Genomic DNA, 12850 nt, shown 5'->3' on the forward strand with positions numbered 1-12850 from the left:
AATCTCAGAGACCTCCAGGACAATATTAAACGCTACAACATTCGAATCGTAGGGGTCCCAGAAGAAGAAGACAAAAAGAAAGACCATAAGAAAATACTTGAGGACATAATAGTTGAAAACTTCCCTAAAATGGGGAAGGAAATAATCACCCAAGTCCAAGAAACCCAGAGAGTCCCAAACAGGAAAAACCCAAGGCAAAACACCCCAAGACACATATTAATCAAATTAACAAAGATCAAACACAAAGAACAAATATTAAAAGCAGCAAGGGAAAAACAACAAATAACACACAAGGGAATTCCCATAAGGATAACAGCTGATCTTTCAATAGAAACTCTTCAAGCCAGGAGGGAATGGCAAGACATACTTAAAGTGATGAAAGAAAATAACCTACAGCCCAGATTATTGTACCCAGCAAGGATCTCATTCAAATATGAAGGAGAAATCAAAAGCTTCTCAGACAAGCAAAAGCTGAGAGAATTCAGCACCACCAAACCAGCTCTCCAACAAATACTAAAGGATATTCTCTAGACAGGAAACACAAAAACAGTGTATAAACTCAAACCCAAAACAATAAAGTAAATGGCAACGGGATCATACTTATCAGTAATTACCTTAAACGTAAATGGGTTGAATGCCCCAACCAAAAGACAAAGACTGGCTGAATGGATACAAAAACAAGACCCCTACATCTGTTGTCTACAAGAGACCCATCTCAAAACAGGGGACACATACAGACTGAAAGTGAAGGGCTGGAAAAAGATTTTCCATGCAAATAGGGACCAAAAGAAAGCAGGAGTAGCAATACTTATATCAGATAAAATAGACTTTAAAACAAAGGCTGTAAAAAGAGACAAAGATGGTCACTACATAATGATCAAAGGATCAATCCAAGAAGAAGATATAACAATTATAAATATATATGCACCCAACACGGGAGTGCCGCAATATGTAAGACAAATGCTAACAAGTATGAAAGGAGAAATTAACAGTAACACAATAATAGTGGGAGACTTTCATACCCCACTCACAGCTATGGATAGATCAACTAAACAGAAAATTAACAAGGAAACACAAACGTTAAATTATACAATAGACCATGTAGACCTAATTGATATCTATAGGACATTTCATCCCAAAACAATGAATTTCACCTTTCTGTCAAGCACACATGGAACCTTCTCCAGGATAGATCACATCCTGGGCCATAAATCTAGCCTTGGTAAATTCAAAAAAAAATAGAAACCATTCCAAGCATCTTTTCTGACCACAATGCAGTAAGATTAGATCTCAATTACAGGAGAAAAACTACTAAAAATTCCAATATATGGAGGCTGAACAACACGCTACTGAATAACCAACAAATCACAGAAATCAAAAAAGAAATCAAAATTTGCATAGAAACTAATGAAAATGAAAACACAACAACTCAAAACCTGTGGGACACTTTAAAAGCAGTCCTAAGGGGAAAGTTCATAGCAATACAGGCACACCTCAAGAAACAAGAAAAAAGTCAAATAAATAACCTAACCCTACACCTAAAGCAACTAGAAAAGGAAGAAATGAAGAACCCCAGGGTTAGTAGAAGGAAAGAAATCTTTTAAAAATTAGGGCAGAAATAAATGCAAAAGAAACAAAAGAGACCATAGCAAAAATCAACAAAGCCAAAAGCTGGTTCTTTGAAAGGATAAATAAAATTGACAAACCATTAGCCAGACTCATCAAGAAACAAAGGGAGAAAAATCAAATCAATAAAATTAGAAATGAAAATGGAGAGATCACAACAGATAACACAGAAATACAAAGGATCATAAGAGACTACTATCAAAAATTATATGCCAATAAAATGGACAACGTGGAAGAAATGGACAAATTCTTAGAAAAGTAAAACTTTCCAAAACTGGACCAGGAAGAAATAGAAAATCTTAACAGACCCATCACAAGCACGGAAATTGAAACTGTAATCAAAAATCTTCCAGCAAACAAAAGCCCAGGTCCAGACGGCTTCACAGCTGAATTCTACCAAAAATTTAGAGAAGAGCTAACACCTATCCTGCTCAAACTCTTCCAGAAAATTGCAGAGGAAGGTAAACTTCCAAACTCATTCTATGAGGCCACCATCACCCTAATGCCAAAACCTGACAAAGATTCCACAAAAAAAGAAAACTACAGACCAATATCACTGATGAACATAGATGCAAAAATCCTTAACAAAATTCTAGCAATAAGAATCCATCAACACATTAAAAAGATCATACACCATGACCAAGTGGGCTTTATCCCAGGCATGCAAGGATTCTTCAATATCCGCAAATCAATCAATGTTATACACCACATTAACAAATTGAAAAACAAAAATCATATGATTATCTCAATAGATGCAGAGAAAGCCTTTGACAAAATTCAACATCCATTTATGATAATAACTCTCCAGAAAGCAGAATAGAAGGAACATACCTCAACATAATAAAAGCTATATATGACAAACCCACAGCAAACATTATCCTCAATGGGGAGAAATTGAAAGCATTTCCTCTAAAGTCAGGAACAAGACAAGGGTGCCCACTTTCACCATTACTATTCAACATAGTTTTGGAAGTTTTGGCCACAGCAATCAGAGCAGGAAAAGAAATAAAAGGAATCCAAATTGGAAAAGAAGAAGGAAAACTCTCACTGTTTGCAGATGACATGATCCTTTACATAGAAAACCCTAAAGACTCCACCAGAAAATTACTAGAACTATCAATGATTATAGTAAAGTTGCAGTATATAAAATCAACACACAGAAATCCCTTGCATTCCTATATGCTAATAATGAGAAAACTGAAATAGAAATTAAGGAAACAATTCCATTCACCATTGCAATGGAAAGAATAAAATACTTAGGAATATATATACCTAAAGAAACTAAATACCTATACATAGAAAACTATAAAACACTGGTGAAAGAAATCAAAGAGGACACTAATAGATGGAGAAATATACCATGTTCATGGATTGGAAGAATCAATATAGTGAAAATGAGTATACTACCCAAAGCAATTTATAGATTCAATGCAATCCCTATCAAGCTACCAACGGTATTCTTCACAGAGCTAGAACAAATAATTTCACAATTTGTATGGAAATACAAAAAACCTCAAATAGCCAAAGCTATCTTGAGAAAGAAGAATGGAACTGGAGGAATCAACCTACCTGACTTCAGGCTCTATTACAAAGCCACAGTTATCAAGACAGTATGGTACTGGCACAAAGACAGAAATATTGATCAATGGAACAAAATAGAAAGCCCAGAGATCAATTCACACACATACGGACACCTGATCTTTGACAAACGAGGCAAGAATATACAATGGATTAAAGACAATCTCTTTAACAAGTGGTGCTGGAAAAACTGGTCAACCACTTGTAAAAGAATGAAACTAGAACACTTTCTAACACAATACACAAAAATAAACTCAAAATGGATTAAAGATCTCAATGGAAGACCAGAAACTATAAAACTCCTAAAGGAGAACATAGGCAAAACACTCTCCGACATATATCACAGCAGGATCCTCTATGACCCACCTCCCAGAATATTGGAAATAAAAGCAAAAATAAACAAATGGGACCTAATTAAACTTAAAAGCTTCTGCACAACAAAGGAAACTATTAGCAAGGTGAAAAGGCAGCCTTCAGAATGGGAGAAAATAATAGCAAATGAAGCAATGGACAAACAACTAATCTCAAAAATATACAAGCAACTCCTACAGCTCAACTCCAGAAATATAAATGACCCAATCAAAAAATGGGCCAAAGAACTAAATAGACATTTCTCCAAAGAAGACATACAGATGGCTAACAAACACATGAAAAGATGCTCAACATCACTCATTATCAGAGAAATGCAAATCAAAACCACTATGAGGTACGATTTCACGCCAGTCAGAATGGCTGCGATACAAAAGTCTACAAGCAATAAATGCTGGAGAGGGTGTGGAGAAAAGGGAACTCTCTTACACTGTTGGTGGGAATGCAAACTAGTACAGCCACTATGGATAACAGTGTGGAGATTGCTTAAAAAACTGGAAATAGAACTGCCTTATGATCCAGCAATCCCACTCCTGGTCATACACACTGAGGAAACCAGAAGGTAAAGAGACACGTGTACCCCAATGTTCATCGCAGCACTGTTTATAATAGCCAGGACATGGAAGCAACCTAGATGCCCATCAGCAGACGAATGGATAAGAAAGCTGTGGTACATATACACAATGGAGTATTACTCAGCCATTAAAAAGAATACATTTGAATCAGTTCTAATGAGATGGATGAAACTGGAACCTATTATACAGAGTGAAGTAAGCCAGAAAGAAAAACACCAATACAGTATACTAACGCATATATATGGAATTTAGAAAGATGGTAACAATAACCCTGTGTACGAGACAGCAAAAGAGACACCGATGTATAGATCAGTCTTATGGACTCTGTGGGAGAGGGAGAGGGTGGGGAGATTTGGGAGAATGGCATTGAAACATGTGTAATATCATGTATGAAACGAGTCGCCAGTCCAGGTTCGATGCACAGTACTGGATGCTTGGGGCTGGTGCACTGGGACGACCCAGAGGGAGGTTAAGGGAAGGAGGAGGGAGGAGGGTTCAGGATGGGGAACGTGGGTATACCTGTGGCGGATTCATTTCGATATTTGGCAAAACTAATAACAATATTTTAAAGTTTAAAAATAAAATAAAATTAAAAGAAAAAAAAATACAATAGTACAACAAGTTTAAGCATATTGTATCTATGTCTCCCCTTCTATCAGCTTGAAAGATGGCATATGAATTTACAAATTTGAATATAGTCATCTATGTTTAAAATCGTAAATATTTGCATTTATAATTTTGTTGTACAACCAAATTTCAGATAAACAGTATTCAACATAAATATCCTCAATTAAATGGACTATTCACTTCACTTTTAGAAAAAAAGTTATATTGTAGGATACAAGTAGCTTATGAGTTCATGTAAGAGATATTCATACAGAAAAAAATAATAGCTCTTGCACATGTACACACACAGAGAATCAAATTTTCATTTAAATGAAACATTAATTATAAAAGTGTCTCCTCTAAGATACTGATTATGCTAATTATATTTCCCATACCTTTATTTGGGTTTTGTCTTTTGGAAAAGAAAAACAAGAAAGCATGTTGGGCTGTGTGCCTAGATTTGGGATGTGTAACTCTTAATCCTCTTCACCTATTTGCCCATTTCCCTACTTCCTCCTGTTTGGCAACTGCCAGTTGGTTCTCTACTAGCCCATTTCAGTTTTGTTTTGTTTCTTTGCTTTGTTTTTTAAGATTCCACATAGAAGTGAACTCATATGGTATTTGTTATTGTCTGACTTATTTCACTTAGTGTAATAGTCTCCAGGTCTACCTATGGTGTTGCAAATGACAATATTTCATTCTTTTTTTATTGCAGAATAATGTTACATTGTATGTATAGGTGTATATGTGTGTGTATACACATGTGCATACATACACACAATATATTTTTTATCTATTCATCTATGGGATGGACAATTAAGTTGCTTCCATATCTTGCCCATATCTTGTAAATAATGCTACAGTAAACATAAAGGTGCATGTAACTTTTCACATTAGTGATTTTGTTTTCTTGGATAAATACACAGAAATAGAATTGCTGGATCATTCAGTAGTTCTATTTTTAGTTTCTCGAGGGAGTTCCATACTGCTCTCCAGTTTCTTAAGGAATTATCTGCTTTATCAAGTCTTATGCTCCAATATATAGTAGAATCTTCATTTTGTTTTACTGATTACATCTATTTTCATGTGTGTACCTATGACATTATTTCAATGATTGCATCTCTCTGCATTTCTAAGTTCATAACTAGTTTGAAGGTCCAGCCTCATTATTATATTTTTTGAAAAGTTTTAGTTACTTCCACCTCTGTTTATTTCCAATATACTGTCAATTTTATGAAAAATAATTTTTTAAAGTTCTGATTAGAATTGTATTACACTCATTTGGAAAGAAAGAACAGTCCAGACATTGGTTAAAAATAGTTAACAGGTACAACAGAGTCACAAGTCAATTAGAATAGTCAAGAAAAGTATTAGCCTGATGTGGTTACCTCTGTCATCTTTCACATCTTTTAATGAAGTTACACAGCTTTCCCGACAGATTCTTCACATTTCTCTTTAGAATAAGACCTCACTCTATTTTATACTTTGAAGAGTGTGCTATTTTGCCTTCATTCTTCTACTTGTTACTTCTAGTGAATTGTGTATATTTATCTTATGCCTAGTTTCTCGCTGTCTCATTAATTCTGCTGCTGCTGCTGCTAAGTTGCTTCAGTCGTGTCTGACTCTGTGCGACCCCATAGACGGCAGCCCACCCGGCTCCCCCGTACCTGGGATTCTCCAGGCAAGAAAACTGGAGTGGGTTGCCATTTCCTTCTCCAATGCATGAAAGTGAAAAGTGAAAGTGAAGTCGCTCAATCGTGTCCGACTCTTTGTGACCCCCATGGACTGCAGCCTACCAGGCTCCTCCGTCCATGGGATTTTCCAGGCAAGAGTACTGGAGTGGGGTGCCATTGCCTTCTCCGCTCATTAATTCTAAGTGTACTTAATTCTTTAACTTTCCTAGATTTAATGTATTTCTTCTTTGAAAATAAAATTTTATAAAAACCCTTAACTTTCACATTTTATTTCTTTAATCAGAACTTCTAGAACAGTGTTAAATATCATGTATATTTTTAAATAGAAATACAAAGATACAAGTGGAGCTGGGAACTTTTCAGTAAATAGAATAGTAAAAGGAACTGAAAATAAGATTACTGAAGGAAAGCACTACAGATCCTGCAGCCAATTGGACTTTAAACTTGCTTCTTTTAATCCAGTCTCTAACTGGGTGAAGAAAGACAATCAAGAGACCTGGGTTTGATCCCTGTGTCTGAAAGATCCCCTGGAGGAGGGTGTGGCAATCCACTCCAGTATTCTTGCCTGGGCTATCCCATGGACAGAGAAGCCTGGTGGGCTACAGTCCACGGGGTCAGAAAGGAGTTGGACATGACTTAGTGACTAAACAACAACAACATAACTGATTCACTTTACAGTATAGCAGAAAATAATACAACATTGTAAATCAACTATGTGCGTGCTAACTCGTTTCAGTCATGTCCAACTCTTTGTGACCCTATGGACTGTGGCCCACCAGGCTCCTCTGTCCACGGGATTCTCCAGGCAAGAATACTGGAGTGGGTTGCCATACCTGCCTCCAGTGGTCTTTCCAACCCAGAGATCAAATTCACTCCTCCTCCTAACTCTTATGATTTCTATCAGAGACTTCTAAATAGTTAAGTGCTAATTCAAAATTATGATAGTGAAAACTTTAAATTTGTAGATCTTGAAGATTATTATTATTATAATCTATAATAATTATGTATTATATAATAATTAAAAATTAATATTATAATAATTTTATAATTATATAGTACATTATATTATATAATAATCTTATATAATATCATAATATATAATAATTTTCAAGATCTACAAATTTAAAGTTTTTCTCTAACAAAGTCTTTGAATGAGCACTTAATTTTTTAGAGTCTCTGTAGAAATCATATGAGTTTTGAATTTTATACATTTCCAAATTCCCCAAAATGATCATAAACACCTGAGAGCAGCAGGGAAAATACTTGGAAGTCTCTATATCAGACAGACCTGACTACAGGTCTTTGATTTTGTCTGTTTTTCTAGGAGAAAGTACTTGGGAATCTAATATGTGAGTCAGTTTTATTACTATTAACAATGAGCCATCCATTGCTGAGTACTGAACTGGTTTTCACATAATGCTGACAGACCAACTAACAAAAATTATTACTTTTAAGAGCAGGAGACACGTAAAGACAACATACACAAAACAAAAGCAGAACAATAGATATAAGCATCTCAGAAATAAAAAGGCAAGCTATATTCTATAACACATTTACATAACATGTTTTTATGTTGACATTTTCAATTGTACAGAGGTTTCAAAATAAACAAGATTTGATGTCAGCATACTTTTTTTTAAATGAGCTTATCAGATCAGATCAGATCAGTCACTCAGTCGTGTCCGACTCTTTGCGATCCCATGAATCGCAGCACACCAGGCCACCCTGTCCATCACCAACTCCCAGAATACACTGAGCCTCACGTCCATCGAGTCAGTGATGCCATCCAGCCATCTCATCCTCTGTCGTCCCCTTCTCCTCCTGCCCCCAATCCCTCCCAGCATCAGAGTCTTTTCCAGTGAGTCAACTCTTCACAACAGGTGGCCAAAGTACTGGAGTTTCAGCTTTAGCATCATTCCTTCCAAAGAAATTCCAGGGCTGATCTCCTTCAGAATGGACTGGTTGGATCTCCTTGCAGTCCAAGGGACTCTCAAGAGTCTTCTTCAACACCACAGTTCAAAAGCATCAATTCTTCGGCGCTCAGCCTTCTTCACAGTCCAACTCTCACATCCATACATGACCACAGGAAAAACCATAGCCTTGACTAGATGGACCTTTGTTGGCAAAGTAATATCTCTGCTTTTCAATATGCTATCTAGGTTGGTCATAACTTTCCTTCCAAGGAGTAAGCGTCTTTCAATTTCATGGCTGCAGTCACAGGAATGTAAAAATTTAAGGGCAGAAGTATATTTCTTTCCTGTTTGTAATCCACACAAACTTTGATTGAGGAGACTTTTCAGTGATTATGTTATATTAATACCCACATGATATAACAGAGTAAATGACACAGAAAGGTCATAACATTTTACATTACATAATGTTTCATATAATGCCCAACAACACATTCATCTCATTACCTTACAAAAAGCTCTCAATGGAATGTTCTCATGAAATAATTTATTTTTTAATGTTAGATATAACTAGTTATCTCTGGAGGAAACATAAACAAGGATGTTTTATTAAGGAAATTGTCCTCAATTTTAAGGGAAATTTAAAAAAAAATTAAGATAGTCAAAGCATATACTGCTAAAATAAAATTAGTAGGTTTATACATCTTAGAAGTCATACATGTAAGTAATAATGAATAAATCTGGTTTGCATGATATAGATTATATTCAGTTGAGAGGCAAAGTAAAAATAACAAAAAGAAATATCAGCCTACTCTGTAAACCTTTAAATCTATTAAATTTAAGATATGCAGATATACTGTTTGAAACATATTTGTATTATACACTGCACATTTAGTAACCTACGGAAATAAATTATGTATGGTTGGTGATCTGATTTATAAGCTTGCCAGCAGAGTTCAGAGGCAATGGATCAGAAACAAAAGACTGCCTTATCTTAGATAAGAAAATGGCATTAAAGAATTAGCCAACTCTCTCAGTGATGTAAAAATCACAAATGTCAAAGACAGAATAAATTCATACCAAGCTTACAGAGTAGTCCTGAAAATTAAAAAAGCATACAAAAGAATATATTTGCTCCATCCTTTCCTTCCCCGACTGTGTCCACAAGTCTGTTTTCTGTATGTCTGTACCTCTAATCCTGCCCTGCAAATAAGCTCATCAGTACCACTGATCTGATCTGATCTGATGCATTAATACACGATATTTGTTTTTCTATTTCTGACCCATGCCACTGGGATGAATTGAGATAGTAGCTTTAAAACATACACATTACCATAAGTAAAACAGATAGCTAGTGGGAAGTTGCTATATAACACAGCCAGCTCAACCTGGTGCTCTGTGACAACCTAGAGGGGTTGGATGGGGTGAGAAGTGAGAGGGATATTCAAGAAGGGGGAACATATGTATACTTATGGCTGATTCACACTGCTGCATGGCAAAAGTCAGTACAACATTGTAAAGCAATTATCTTCCAATTAAAATAAATTTTAAAAAAAGAACATATATGTTCATATCTATATTACATTTAAGATTTTCCAATTTAAAAGAGTATTTGCAGATTCTAGACTTGTGCTCAGTAGTAACTGTTCCCTTCTGGTTGTCTAAAGGGCAAATCAATTTAATAGGTATCCATTAAGTTATTTAATATAAAGTATTAGGCATGTGAATCAATCTAAACATCTCACAGATGTCAAAATATTTTATTTAGAGATCTGTATCATCTATTCTCTCAATTTACAATATGAGATAAAATTAAACATTCTAATTTTTCAGCAATTTAAAATTCTGCAAGAATGAAGCTTCCACATCTAGGAGTAGTGATGTATATAACATTGGATGGAAGAAAATGATAAACGAGAGTTGTGAGCTGAGGTTATTTCTAAATTTTCATCTTCAATTTTTTTTTCAAGTTTAGCAAAGCTTCAACATTACAAGTGAAAAACACTCTAATAATTTTCTGAAGACGTATTCAAAATGTAGTAGTCCTTTTGAAGGTGATGTTTTGCAAAGTAAATACTATATATTTCTGACATTGAAAAATACACTCTTGGTATTGTTCGTTACATTAACCTGGAAGGCTCAGAGTCATTTCATTCTTTCTACTGTATTCAGTGAGAATAGTGCATAGCCTAGATAGATAAACTACTTCCCACTCTACCTCTAATTTCCAAATGAGGTAATTTTGTAAACAAACTTCCTAAAATTACCACAATACCCTGCTGCTGCTAAATCACGTGTCGTGTCTGACTCTTTGCAACCCCATGGACTGCAGCCTACCAGGCTCCTCCGTCCATGGAATTTGCCAAGCAAGAGTACTGGAGTGGGTTGCCATTGCCTTCTCCAACAATACCCCGGATATCTGTCAAAGAATATATGCAGTTCAAGTTTCCCCATTATATCAAAAATAAAACTTTTCTATAGAGATTTTATATTATTTTTATGTTAAAGAACTGAATTGAGTTATTTTTTCTAAAGAGCTCTACCTGCAAATTCCTAAATTTTACTGTCTCTTCAAATCTTCTTCTGTTACTCGACTTTACACATGAAAGTTTCACACAAATAATTTATAAGTAGATATTTATTGGCCACCTTCTATTTCCATATGTATAATTCAAATTCATGTTAGAAGAATTTGAACGTCTTGTATATTAACTTCAAAGAAAATTCTGTATTTGTGAAAACACTAACAACCAACTTGGCCATTGAACTATACTATAATTTCCTGAAGGCTGGGTCTTCATTTGAAATTCAGTGTTTATAGCACAAGCACATAACAAGTGTTCCATAAATGTATGTTGAATTACATTAAGGGTCAACACCTAACCTTCAAGAAAAATAAACCAATTTTTTCTCATCAAGGAAAAGAGAAAGTGTGATAACATGATATGTCAGCAAAAAAAAAAAGGTAAAAAAAGAGAATTTTTTAAGGTCTTCACTCTAAACTTACTTTCACATGAGAATTTAGAGATAGATTTTACTAGAAATATTTCTAGTAATTTGGCACAATTTACCTCAGTTACTTATAATAGGGTTGGGTATTATGAATACAACATAAATATTCTACATTGCCACAATTAAAAAAGGAGGTTTGAAAGCCATTTACCTGAATCAACTTGGAACAAACAATAAAATATATTTCAGGTATATTATATTAAAATATTATTATATAATATTCATTTTTACTCTCAGAATATAAAATATTTACTTTCAATCAAATTATTTACACTCTTATTGAGACATCCCACAACTAGCATGCTCTGTTTTCCTGCAGCTCCATTTTTCTGCTTCCCCTCAAAATGACTCTTAGAAAGAACTCTCTGTACATACTTTTTTCATTTGTTGTCTAACTTTTCCTCTTGAACCCATTCCAGATGAGCTTCCATTCCAGAGGGAATGGAAGGGCTTTACTTAAATGGCTCTAGAGGTGCACCAAGATTCTAGCACTTAGTAATCCTTAGTAATCCTTTTGGAGAAGGCAATGGCACCCCACTCCAGTACTCTTGCCTGGAAAATCCCATGGATGGAGGAGCCTGGTGGGCTGCAGTCCATGGGGTCGCTAAGAGTCGGACATGACTGAGCAACTTCACTTTCACTTTTCACTTTCATGCATTGGAGAAGGAAATGGCAACCCACTCCAGTGTTCTTGCCTCGAGAATCCCATGGACAGAGGAGCCTGGTGAGCTGCTGTCTATGAGGTCGCACAGAGTCGGACACGACTGAAGTGACTTAGCAGCAGTAATCCTTTATCCTGGAATGCCTTCTCCAATGTACCTTCAAGGCTTTCTCCTTCACTCTCCCTGCCACACCTTCTTGGTATAAATGCTGAACACTATGTCTAAAATTTTATCTCCTCACTGCACTGTCATTTTCCCCTGTTTTATTTTTCTTCATAAAGTTATAATCCATAATATAGTTTATATTTTATTTAAATGTCTTTATATATTATACCAACATTATCTTTCATATACCTCTTATCATCCTCATTACAGTTTCCTGCAACAAAAAGTCAATAAGCTGAACTCCAAGAATGTCAAAGTCCCTTCTCATCCTAATATTCTCAACCCCTTAGCAGTATCAGTGCAATTTACCATGGCTCCTTTGAGAGGTCGTATGTGTTGTCCTAGGAGAGCTTGAGCTTTTACAGATAATTAAGAAGGAAAATACTTCCAAACATCACAAGGTTCATATCTCTCATGGAGTATCAGAGAGGATGCGGCAGACCTCTGATAATCCACCAAAATTAAATCCAGAGCAGAGGAAACAGTGTTTGGGGGACACAATGCTTATGCTTAAAGAGACCAAGTGGCAGCAGTCATCAGTGCAGAATATCAAAACACTGCTGAATGTCATTATTAGGAAAAAAAATTCAACGACAGCAGAAACGAAGGCAGCAGTTGGACATCACGTAGCAGTATACCAAAGCAGAACCTAA

The 12850-nt window shown here is 35.5% G+C and overlaps 1 protein-coding gene across 3 annotated transcripts in view; it reads right to left on the minus strand.

The window, feature by feature from the left end:
* The window catches only part of CSMD3 (CUB and Sushi multiple domains 3), a 1469470-nt gene that overhangs the window by 973512 nt on the left and 483108 nt on the right, over positions 1-12850 (minus strand). The gene's annotated exons all lie outside the window — the stretch shown is intronic.

This window comes from Bos mutus, chromosome 14, assembly GCF_027580195.1.
Source record: "Bos mutus isolate GX-2022 chromosome 14, NWIPB_WYAK_1.1, whole genome shotgun sequence".
Taxonomy (NCBI): Eukaryota; Metazoa; Chordata; class Mammalia; order Artiodactyla; family Bovidae; genus Bos; species Bos mutus.